General features: G+C 39.5%; 1 pseudogene; it reads right to left on the bottom strand.

The window, feature by feature from the left end:
- LOC144525801 (lactase/phlorizin hydrolase-like) overlaps positions 1-8,910 on the bottom strand; it is a 47,945-nt pseudogene extending 39,035 nt beyond the window's left edge.
- Between the last annotated feature and the right edge of the window lie 3,473 nt (positions 8,911-12,383).

Below are 12,383 nucleotides of genomic sequence, written 5' to 3'. Positions count from 1 at the left end.
ATTCATTCATTTAGCACCTAAACAGGTAACCCTTCACGTATCAGATTTCACTTCCTTTCAAAACTTTCCTCACAATCTCTCCATCTTAACAGATTCCACCACTGCTCTCTTTAACTTCCTTCGTGTTTTCAGGAGCCGATGTGCAACAAAGATGATACCAAGTACACTTAAAAATAGAAGTACAAAGATGACATAAAGTGCAACTTCAGCATCGTGAGTTGAAAGCTCCAGACCCAAGAAGTTCACCATGTTCAGGAGCAGAACAGGGACAGTTGTATGTGCAGTGTTCTCTGGTGTGGTCACAGTGGGGGCATTTGTCACTGTGGAAAGAGAGGGACAAGAAACAAGGGAAATGTGAGGAAGTTTCCCCTTCTAAATCTTGTTTTTGAATCTGTGGACTGAGCATTACCTTCAGGTTCAGGGTTCAAGCAGTCATGGGGCCCGAGGGCCGGGTCTGGGAAGCCATTGCAGGTGATGATGGAGGCGTAGAGGGAAGCTGAGTTTTTAGGGATGCGGGGCAAGGTAGGATTGGAGCGGTTCACATAGAAAATCCCAAATCGCTCGGCATAGCCGGAGGCCCAATCAAAGTTGTCCATTAATGACCAGGCTGTATAGCCTCTCAGGTCAACTCCATCCAGAACATGGGCTGAAAGAGCAACAGTAATAGCTACATTTAACATGCATGTGCATAATTATTTATTTTTAATGCATGAATGAAATCTCTTTCAGACTTCAAAATCTATAATTTAAATGTAAAAGGTATGATAAATAAGCAGGACAATACAATTTTCATAAATCCGTCCAATACTTGTTTTTTTATTGGCTGTGGTACCTTTCAGTGCTTGGTTATTGTAGTTTTCATAGTAGTACTTTCTGTGGATGTCATTCAAGTTCACTTCTCCTCGTTCTGAGATCCCATTCTCTGTGACATAGACGGGTGGGTTTCCATACTCATCCTTGATAAACTTGAGGATTTTCCTAAACCCAAATGGAGTGATCTTTAGCCAAAAGGAGCCAGACTCAATCCAGGTGCGGTCATGGCTGGTTCGAGTGCCCCTGGATATTGGAATGGACATTAGCTCAGCATTAGTCACATATGTGATGTATATTTTGGCATCTACCTTATGTGGTCATTGAAACAGGCAGCTGAATAAAGTATGGCATTTTTTTCCCTCTTGTGTCACCAATCTTCTGCTCAGGTACCGGGAAGTACAAAAAAGCACCCATATTAACTAGGTGTCAATTTTTAAATTCCAACCTACCTGTTGCCTTCATAATCCTGCTGTTTTCCCAAATCGAATGGGTATGAAAGAACTGTGGTGTAATGGTTGAAGCCAAAGTAATCATGGGTCCCTTTGATCCTCTTGATTTCCTCAGATGTGAACTCAGGAAGCCTTTATTAGAAAGAAGAGTCTTTTTCAAAACCAAGTCCAGGATTTCTCCATAAACCTTAAAGATGCACTCTAATATTAATCTGTTACGTAGAGTGCATACTTCTTTAAGCAATTACTTTTAGTATACTAAATCAAATAAACAAAACTAGTGGTAGAAGTAGAGCATGACAGAATGCATTTAATGGAGTATTGAGACTTCAACACCAATTGTATAGTATTGCAAAAAGACAATACAATTCCCCACACACACATTTCACCTCTGTCTGTCTAAGCCATAACAATATTCTATATCAAACCAAATTGATTTTTATTTAATAATTTTAATTTACCGTGATTCAGGGAGACCTGCAGCAAGGCTTCTTTTACGAATGATTGTTTTCATTAAGTCAGGGTAATCGCTGTTGAAGATGGGATGGGCAAACCAGCCAAGGAGGAACTGCAGACATTATGTATCAGAATTAATATATCATGTGATTATTAAGGTGAATTAAGGTGAAAGAAAAAACTGTATAAAGTAGCAGACCCAGTTCTGGTGTCAACATTTTATTCTACCTGCAAGTAGCGTTTGGCTGCATCCATATCCTCCTGCTTATTTGGGTTCCTTGGCTCCACCCAATCAGAATTAATGGTAATGGAGATGATGCCACCCTGTGTTGCACGGTACTTGTCATTGTAGAGGTGCCAGGCCTCAGCATGGGCCTTGATGATGTTGTGAGCTGCAATATACTGCTTACGTACAATGCCTGAAATATTTGTGGCGTCATTAAGATTGCTGTCATTCGTCATCATACAGTGTAAGGTTTTCAAATACAGGACATTTAAAGAGCCCCTGTTATCCTCCTTTTCAGCATCATATTTGTACTTTTGGGGTCTAAACGCTTTAATGTTCAAAAAACATATTATGTTTTTCATACTGCCCATTGCTGCACCTCATCTGCTTAAAACACTGAGCTCTTGGCCCGCCTTCCCGAAAAGCCCAGTCTGCTCTGATTGGTCAGCTGTCCCACTCTGTTGTGATTGGTCTACCAAATTGAAACAAGCCACTGGGTGGGCTGTGCTTGCTCAGGCGGCACCTATGGGCAGCACCAACCCGTTCTCACTCCCAACTCGTAAAATACGGATGCTTGGGCAAGGGCTCTCAGCATCCGATACGACGCAAAAAGCACCCTTCAGCATACATATGGGACGGACTGGGCAGAGCAGCAGCGCGACCACGATGCTGTAAGATGACGTAGTATTAAGAGCGACAACGGTAGCAAGTAGTATAAAAGACTGAAATGCCGTGTAAGGAGGTTGGTTAGGGTGGTGGATGGGTCAAACAACATAGGACTTTCACCCAAGAGACCGTGGTTCGTGTCCCGTTCTTGTCCCGCGTGTCACAGAAACGATCATTTTATAGCCCCACCCACAATATTTTCCTAAACTTAACTGTCCCGTTCTTGTACCGCGTGTCACTGAAACGGACATTTTATAACCCCACCCACAATCTTTTCCTAAACCTAACTGCCCAAAGCGTCAAAAGTACAGACTTTTAGCGTGAATAACAAACGCCAAAGGATGCCAACAGTCCTGACGCTAAAGGAGACTTTTCGCAAACGCCAAAGGCACGTGACCAAGCTTCCGTATTTTACGCGATGGGAGAGTGAGAAGGCGTTGGCAGCACATATGAAAAACTGGGCTGGCATTCTCAATCAGTGACATCACTAATTTAATTTCAAATAGGAATGTGGGAGAGGAGTTTCAGGCAGTTGAGAAAAAGGGCTGTCTGTGATCGAGACAGCTCAATTTTATGTAACACACTAAAAGACTGGAAAAACAAAAAACAAAAAAGCATAATTGGGGCTCTTTAAAACAAATAGAGTACATACATCATATGTTTTTGTGTTGTGTAAAATGTGATCTAGTTTAGTTAAGTCTGATTAACTTTGTAAAAGTTTCTCACATACATTGATAAGTAACAAAAAGATTTGATTCAAAAAGGGGATAAACATTTTTTTCAGTTTACATGACACCATTTTTTGTGTGAAATGGTGTCATATGTCTACACCTACTCTTGTACATGAAGCCTCTTTTCACTAGTTTTGTGCACAAAAAAAAGGGAAATTATGGAATTTCTACAACTTTTAAACATACAGCAAAAAAAAATTTCTCAAGAGACGGTTTAACTGGAGCAAAGGTACCATATCCATAGCCAAGGTTGGCTACAAAATAAGGTTCATTTATAATAATCTAGAACTTCACTCTGCTTCCAAGTCGGTTGAATAAAACATCAGCATAATCTCTGAATCTCTGAACAATGGTTTCATTCTCCCAGCCCCCCACCTTTTGCAGAGCTAGGGGGAGGTCCCAGTGGTACAGGGTCACCTGAGAAACAGAGGAGAGGAAATGTGTACAACAGTACTTTTTCTAGAGGTTATTATTTTTCTTTGAGGGCAAATGTATTTTGCTATGGCAATAATAATTTTGGTGACATGTACTGCTGATTTTTTCACTATGAGCCCATGTCCAACATTTTAAAATCCAGTACTACATATACAAACAACAACACTGCCTACCTGGGGCTGAATAAAGGCATCTTCCAAGGCATCCAGTAATCTATGATAATAGTTCAGTCCAGCTTCATTGATGTGGTTGTTGGTGCCATCAGCAAGCACTCTGGGCCAGGATACAGAGAAGCGATAGTGGGTCACCTTCAACTTCTTTAGCACCTCCACATCCTCGTTGATCTTGTAACTATCACAAGCAATATCGCCATTGTCGCTGTTGGCCACTCTTAAAGGAGTATGGACAAACTTGTCCCAGATACTCAGTCCTTTTCCATGGGCTCTCCAGCTCCCTTCAATCTGAAATGAAAAAACAAGTTGTATTACAGTACAAGTAATGGTTACGATTTCCTTTGTGTTTCCTCCCTGTGTATTGATAAAATATACCTTAAGGATAACTGACACTCCACCATGCAAATGCACTCTGCCATTGTAGAAGAATGAATGTGCCAACATTGCTTACCTGGTAAGCGGCACTGGCAGTACTCCAGTTAAAGGTTTTGGGAAAAGGTCCATGAAGGCTCTTCTCGTCATCTGTTAACAGGAAGCCATTGTCCTTTATGACTTGGTAATAATAGAGAGCAGAGCGTTTGGGTGTCCTTGGTGGGTTTGGGTTAGTAAAGTCCACATGGTGCAGCCCAAATCCTACTTTGTACCCATTGAGCCACTCAAATGAATCCATGAGCGATGTTGCTATGTATCCTTTCACATTCACACCATCAAGATTATGAGCTGTGTGAAATATGTTAGGATGAAGATAACATGATTAGGAATTAAAAAGAGTTGAGTTTAGCTTCAGCATGCAAGATTAAGTGACCTAACAAACAGTATGTTCTAAAACATAAGTAACTGAAGTGAACACTCACCCTTTAAAGTCTCATCAATGTAGGTCTTGTAGTAAAATACTCTGTCAGTGTCATCAACTGTGGTCTTTATGTCTGTAGCAACTCCATTCTCAGTAATGTAAATCTCTGGATCTCCATACTCCTCTTTGATCCAGTTGAGGAGTCTTCTCAAGCCCCACGCTACAGCTCTCTGCTTACTGATGGCAGTTGTTGGTGAATCCTCTTCCTCTGCTTCTAACAAGTCCCAGTCATATTCATAAGATTGAGGGGCAAGCCTCATGAGTTACTATCTTTGTAGTGTAATGATTTACACAGAACATGTCAGCAGTTCCCTTGATTAAGCTCTCTTCTTCTTCAGTGAAGGAAGGCAGTCTTGTCTCTGTAAGACCCTGGAGTTCACTTTTGTTTCCAACTTGCCACTTCATCGCATCAGGATAGTCACCGTTCTTGAAAATGGTGTGTGCAAACTAGCCCAGTTGGAACTGCAGAGCGCGGTCAGCAGCCACCACTTCACGGGGAACATGAACATCTTTAGGTTCAATCTAATCAGCATTCAGGGCAATGGATACTTGGGATATGCGATACTTATCATTGTATGTGTGGTAAGCCTTGGCGTGTGCTTTTATAAGGTTGTGTGCAACTCTGTATGGTGCAATTCCTGGATTCTTAACATTTGGTGGGATTTGTCCAAGTCCATATCCTGACCATGCAATTGTGTGAGGCTGGTTGAGGGTTATCCAAAATTTCACTCTGTTGCCAAAGGTGGCAAAGCAGAAGTCACAAAAGTCGTTAAAAGTATTAATCATCTCTACATTGTCCCAGCCACCGAGGTCTTGTAAAGCTTGAGGAAGGTCCCATTGGTAGAGTGTCACCATGGGAGAAACGTTATATGCTAAGAGGCCATCAATGAGTCTATCGTAATAGTCAACACCTTTCTGGTTCAGGGAGGTGCGCCGACCATCAGGAAAGATCCTGGACCAGGACAAAGAGAATCTGTACGACTTTACCCTCAGAGCTTGCAGAATGTAGAAGTCTTCTTCCAGTCTGTGGTAGCTGTCACAGGCCACATCTCCATTGACGTTAGCAGGAATACTGCCAGGTTTTTGACTAAATGTATCCCAGTTGCTGGGCCCCTTCCCATCAGCATTCCAACCACCTTCAATCTGATAAGCCGAAGATGATAATCCCCAACTAAAGCCTTGCGGGAAAGTGCTGTAATGGTAGAGTTTGGCTGGAGAATTTCTTCCAAACATCCTTGGCTTTGGAAGGGACAGTGGAGGGTGGGTTTGAATACATTTTATTTGACTCTTTGTTTTTCAGTTCTGGTTTATAAAAGAACAGTTTTTTTTAAAGCAAAACCATTGTTCTCAATAACTGTGGAGTAGAAGTAGGCAGACTGCTTTGGAGTCCTGTGTCTGTCAGGCAGGTCAAAGTTGACATGGTGCAATCCAAAATGTTCACTGTAGCCTTGTGGACCTTCAAAGCCATCCATGAGCGACTGGACAGTAAACCGCTGTATATTTACTCCATCCAAATGTATAGCTGTTGAGAGGATAATGACAAACCAAAAACTAAAATAAGGAATGCAAAAGTATTTACGAGGTATCATCCACTAACCTTAACATATAATCTCAGATGATTGGGGCAAAAGCCTTGTCTTCAATATAAATACATAAGCAACTACGAACTTCAACAACATACCTTTCAGGGCCTCATTAGAGAGAGTGACAACAGGCTTTATGTAAGACTCAATGAGAGCATTGATCAACTTGTCATAGTAGTGTGCCCCTTTCTCTGATTGGCTGCCCCGGTGGCCAGAGGGGAAAATACGAGCCCAGGAGATGGAAAACTGGTAGGTGTTGACATGAAGACCTCGCAGGAGGTAGACATCATAATCCACCTTGTGGTAACTGTCACAAGCTAGATCAGCTGTCTGATTTTCAAAGGCTAGGCCGTCATGACCAAAACAGTCCCAAATGGTCTCTCCCTTACCATCTTCTACCCAGCCTCCCTCAACCTTGAAGGATTCACTGGAGCTGGCCCATTGGAAGCCAGAAGGGAATGATTCATTGAGGAAAAGATCTCGTTCTGTTGTGGACTGGGCCCCAAACTTATTCCACACATTCTGATAACTGTTTTTAAATGTTTTAATTCCATTGTATTGTGAAATGTCATGACTATTGGAAAGGAAAGGGACATAAAACAATGTAAACATACAAGTAACAAACTGTCATTACTGTACATATTAAACTGTACATTTCACCAAGATAAACAGTTACCTGGTTGGGAAGTCCTCCACTTCCAGCATAGCCAACATATCCATCATGTCACATCCCACAATATTCAGGTCATTTTTGTTCAATAAGGCTGTGATGAGTGCAAGACAGAGTTACTGACAGTTCTATGATCAGCATTAATGGCATATGCAAAAGTAAAAAGACACATTCCTTTTTGATATATATTAAAAAAAAAGGGCCAGCAGCAATGCTAGCAGCTCTGTTAGGCTGTACTTAGCATGATAATTAGCAGGTATAGTAACCATTTTCAAACAAAAAACTGGCATACTCAACTCAATAGTCTTAGGAGGCTAATGTGTGCCTACCCCAAAATCATACAACTGGCAAATGAAGTTGCCACTCACATGTAAGTATATAATACTTTTACATGTTTTAATAATGCAAAACAGAAGGAAACAGACGTTAGGCTTTCCTCAGCGTTTTAGCGTTAGTGACCATGATCTCCATCTTAGTTTAGCGTGCTAACATTCGCTAATTAGCACTAAACTCATAGTACAGCTGAGGCTGATGGGAATGTCATTAGTTTGGCAGGTATTTGGTCATAAACTAAAGTATTTAAAATAAAGTAAGAACTAAAGTAAAAATTGATTTTGATCTTAAGATGGCGCTAGTTGAAAAGTTAAAGGATCACCAAAGTTATTGCAATGTATCCAGAGGGGGACATGCAAATCTGTACCAAATATCATGTCAATCCATCCAATAGTTTCACTCAGAACCCCAAATGTAAGCTGCATGATGGCAGTAGAGAATCACCATTGTCAGTAGGACACATCCTCTGGGCACTGTGAAGTTTTATCCAAGCAATAGTTGTTGAGTTATTTCAGTTTTAACCAAAGTGGTGGACTGACTGAAATGGTCATCCCTAGAGAGCCATACTGCTAGCATGGCTAACATTGTTGACATCAGTTATTGATAGTTAACATCATTAATTAATTTGCAACAAATACATAATAAATTAGGTGCTTTAAACCCTACATTCTTTATCTAACCAATCAACGTTTAAAATGTTCTTGCCACAGTCAAGTGGAAATGACTGTTCAAACAATATGTATTGCCTGCTAAACACATTGCATTGTGTTGTATGCATTAACTTAGAATTAGAAAGCAAGTCCAGCTGTGCCATGAATGTGATTTTCCTTTTAAAACTTTACTGGACCATAAAGAAAACTGCCATATGATAACACTTCTAATAACACTGCCATGATTATTGTACTGTAAAAGTTTGATATTGCAATTTACAACAGGCTAGACTTGATATGTCTTGTCAGTAAAACACAGAGGATCATGTTGAAAATATCCTACAAATTTTCAACTTCATGCACAATTCACTAGAGTTTATGATTATTAATCATAATAATAATACTTAATACTCAACAGTAGAAGAACAACAGGCGCATTTATTAATTTAAAAAGAATGGTCATTTGAATGCAGACTTTGTTTAATTTCATGTGTATAGTTCCTGTTGTAACTGCATTTTGGACTGGTTCACAAAGCACAAAAAGTGATAGTAGTTTATTAGTAAATGATAAGTAGTGTAGAGAGAGAGACACACTGTTGTTTCATGAAATTTACCTTGGATGAAATTGCCAAGAAGCTGGTATTCATTGTAGGGACAACCATGAACAGTCATCTCGTAAATCAGGATAGGCAAGTCCCCACTGGACATCTACAACATAACATGCATGTGGCTGCAGTGGGATACAAAATCTGAAATGCAACGTGAAAAGAAACACCCTTGAATGTTTACTGTACCTGTAAGCTGCTCAGCTCCTTTGCAAAGTTTGATGCAGAGGCACAGTTATATTCAATGTGCACTGACAAGAAGTCCATCTGTTCAAAATAAAAGACACAGCACAGTATGTTATCCCACTCATGTCTTTTAATGAAATAAAAAGTGCTTGTTGAAGTTTTATAGCCATAGTGCCGACATTGATACACAAGATACTAATGTTATCAAAAAAGTTTAGTTGTTTTTGCGATGAATGTGTGTCAGAGTAAAGATACAGGCATGGGCAACAAGTTGCTGACACATAATCTTTGAACACTTAGTGTCAAAGAGTTAAGATAAGGAGAGATATGAAACATTTTGAATAGCTGACAATAAACTTTGTAGAATGCTGAATCAAATAGAAAATAAGACACCACCGGGACCTTGCCAAGATGAGACCATCACTTCTAGATCTGTACAAGGAGGATGCTGGACAGCTACCAAGAGGTCGAAAAAAACTTGTGGTGCAGTCTGACCCCTTCATACACGCAACAACAATCAGAACTGTATGGAGAACTATTCTAGAGTACAGGTGGAATTATAACATCCACAAAAATGATGGTAAAATGTCTCTTAAATACAATATTGAAAATGACCAACTATTTATATTTATGTTGATTTACTGTTTTTCAAATGGTTTTCATTTGGAGCCTAAAAGCAATAGCACCTAAATTTAATAATATAAATGATATAAAGAAAGAAGACATTTGAAAGATGCATATACATGAGAGACCAGAAGAAGCAGCTTACTGTAGTTGAATCTTTGATCTGGGGAAGAATTTCAACGTCGTTAGCTCTCAACCCGATTGACAAACGTCTCCCTGTGAATGTGCATAAAGACACTCTTAGCACAATGTAATCTTAGGACCTTAACATAAGCCTTGATTACTGATGATATTTTGACAAAGCACAAGTTTAAAATAATAAATTAACGATGGCTGAATTCCATTTAGCTGCTCAGTTTCAGGGTCCTGGTATTGTGTGTGCTGACTCACTGCCACACTGTCACACTCTGGCAAAGCGAGACTACACTGAACGTGAATAGTGGGACACGTGAATAGAACCGAGCCATCATTAATGTTATTAGTAACACCTGTGCTTTTCCTACTATGACAAATCTGCAAGAAGAAAAGAGCCAATTGGGCACAGTGCCTCCCCAACAACCGAGTGTGCAACTGGATAACAGATTTGCTCCACTGCTGCAGAACCCTGGACCTCCATCTGATGACCTGGATTGCGTCTCATTGTCACACAGCAGGGTAAGGACTGAGAGCAATTCAAAAAGTAAAAAGCTACAGGGAAAGCTAACGACTGGGCCTCAAACTCTGATTTGTGGGTGACTCAGCTGTAAAAGATGTAAAAAGCAGTAAAAACACCAAAATACTCCGTTTTCCCAAAGACATGGTGTCTGACTTGGTCCAAAGAATCCCAGACATTGTGGCAGCACACCCAACTGTGAAGAACATTCTACTTTCTTTAAATAATTGTTCATTTCAGTATTCTGAAGTTGCATTGTTGAAACTGTGACAATCTATATAAGCATATAAAGAGAATTAAAAAGTAAGACCGGTGGGACCGGCCCGTTCTGGGAACGGCAAGGATTGCGGGTGGATTACGTGTATAGAGCAACAGCTTATACATTGTCCCATACTAGCAGCCTAAAATCTCGTATTTTATCTGCTTTTATATTTTTAACAGTTTTTAACTGCTCTTTAATGTTTAATTTCTTATACTGCACTGTAACTTTTATTCTTGTATTTTATCTGTTTTTAATTTTGTAATCGTAAGGACATGCCTTGATGTTTTGTCAGTATTGTGTTAGGCCTAGTCCACACGTACACAGGTTTTTTACAAACAGAGTTTCCTCCTTCGACAGCAATATGTCATGTAATGTCTATTTTGAAGTAATGAGTAACAATTTAGCCAACATTTCCTGTGTGTTAATAACATAGTGGTTCAGGGTTCAAACATGTATCTGCTGAAGGTTGTTATCATAACAACTGGCGATGCAGGAGTCAGCAGTTATTACTGATGCATTTGAGCACTTGTACTCATGTTACACAATATTCAGGGCAGTGCTGCTGGTGCTGAATAGCACTTCCAATGTTGTTGTAGGTTTAATGATATTCTAAACTAAAAGCTCCAATTAGAACCAAAAATCCACAACATACAGTATGTTACCTATCCTAACTTCATAGTTATTCTAAGGGGCATTATGTTGCCCGTAAGCTTCATTGATCTTCATCAGTGATCTGACGAAATGGCAACACAAGTGGTAGATCATATCTACATCTGCTCAAGAGTACAAGCACTAAAGAAGAAAATGGAGATGAAGTGCACATGGAACATAAATTGAAAGGTCCATTGAAGTGCTTTGCTAAAGCTTAAAATGTATTGAAATTTATTGAAAAGATTTCTGGTACAGGATATACAATCCTCTATCCCAGACTCAAAAAACACTGACAAAAATAAATAAAGCAATAGAGTTATGTATTTAAATAGGCCATTGTATAATTTTTATGTTCATTTTCTATATCATATATATATATAAAAATGTTAGAAATTTGTAACGCCAGTTAAGCCCAATGGTTGAGAATTGAACCATACATAATCATCCTGGGACTGCATGGGGTATTAAGCTCAAGTTAACCGGACATATATGTTAATTTATGCAGTCCATCTTAAAAACAGAATTGTAATATTGTGCTTGCAACTCGCATCGTGAGCATAAGACACATGTATAATGTAACTGAATTCAGCTCATTTATTAACTACGTAAATTAAAAACCACAGGCAACATGCAAACAAAAGCAAGGGAAACATAATTTATTATTTATATACTTATTATACCTGTAATTATGGCCAGCCTTTGTGACACAAAAAGCTGAACTTCCATATCCCAAAAGTCTCTGAATTCAAAGGTGGGTAGGCTATCTTTACCTATCGGAGATTTGATCAGCCATGATCTTGCAACCCAAGAGGTTGAGTTTAATAACCCCCGAGAGCGCTGTTGATAATAGTTTATGATGGACACATACTGTACTTGTGTTTTTCTGAATTTAAGAAGAGAAACATTGCTGGTGGGAGAGATACCAGCAAGGGGAGCTACTCTACTGTGAATCCAACTCCCTCAGCATTTCCAACCTAAGGTTTGTTGAAGTGTAAAAGGAATTCAAAAGGGCACCTGTAGGTTCCTCGTAAACAAAACTGTCACTATTTTTGAACTTACACTTTGGCTTCTAAATATGTATTTCTTACACTTGTGGGTTAAAAATTAACAGCCTTTATATCTCTCTCACATTTTCCTGTGATGCTATTAAGGAAACATACATTTTTAAAAAAGCATGTTGCATGAGTACAAGAGGGGGATGCAGTTATTTATCACTTGCCATGTGCGAGTCCAGAGTCTTTCTGACCATATCACACAGCTGCAATAAAACACTTCTTGTACCACTTGGATGTGATAATCATCTTTTAATTGTGTAACAATGCAATAAGAATGAAACATAATTGCTTTAAAAGAGCTCGGCTATCC

This window comes from Sander vitreus, chromosome 11 (assembly GCF_031162955.1).
Source record: "Sander vitreus isolate 19-12246 chromosome 11, sanVit1, whole genome shotgun sequence".
NCBI classification, from domain to species: Eukaryota; Metazoa; Chordata; class Actinopteri; order Perciformes; family Percidae; genus Sander; species Sander vitreus.
The sequence above is the reverse complement of the archived record's forward strand: the minus strand, read 5'-3'. Positions and strand labels throughout refer to the sequence as shown.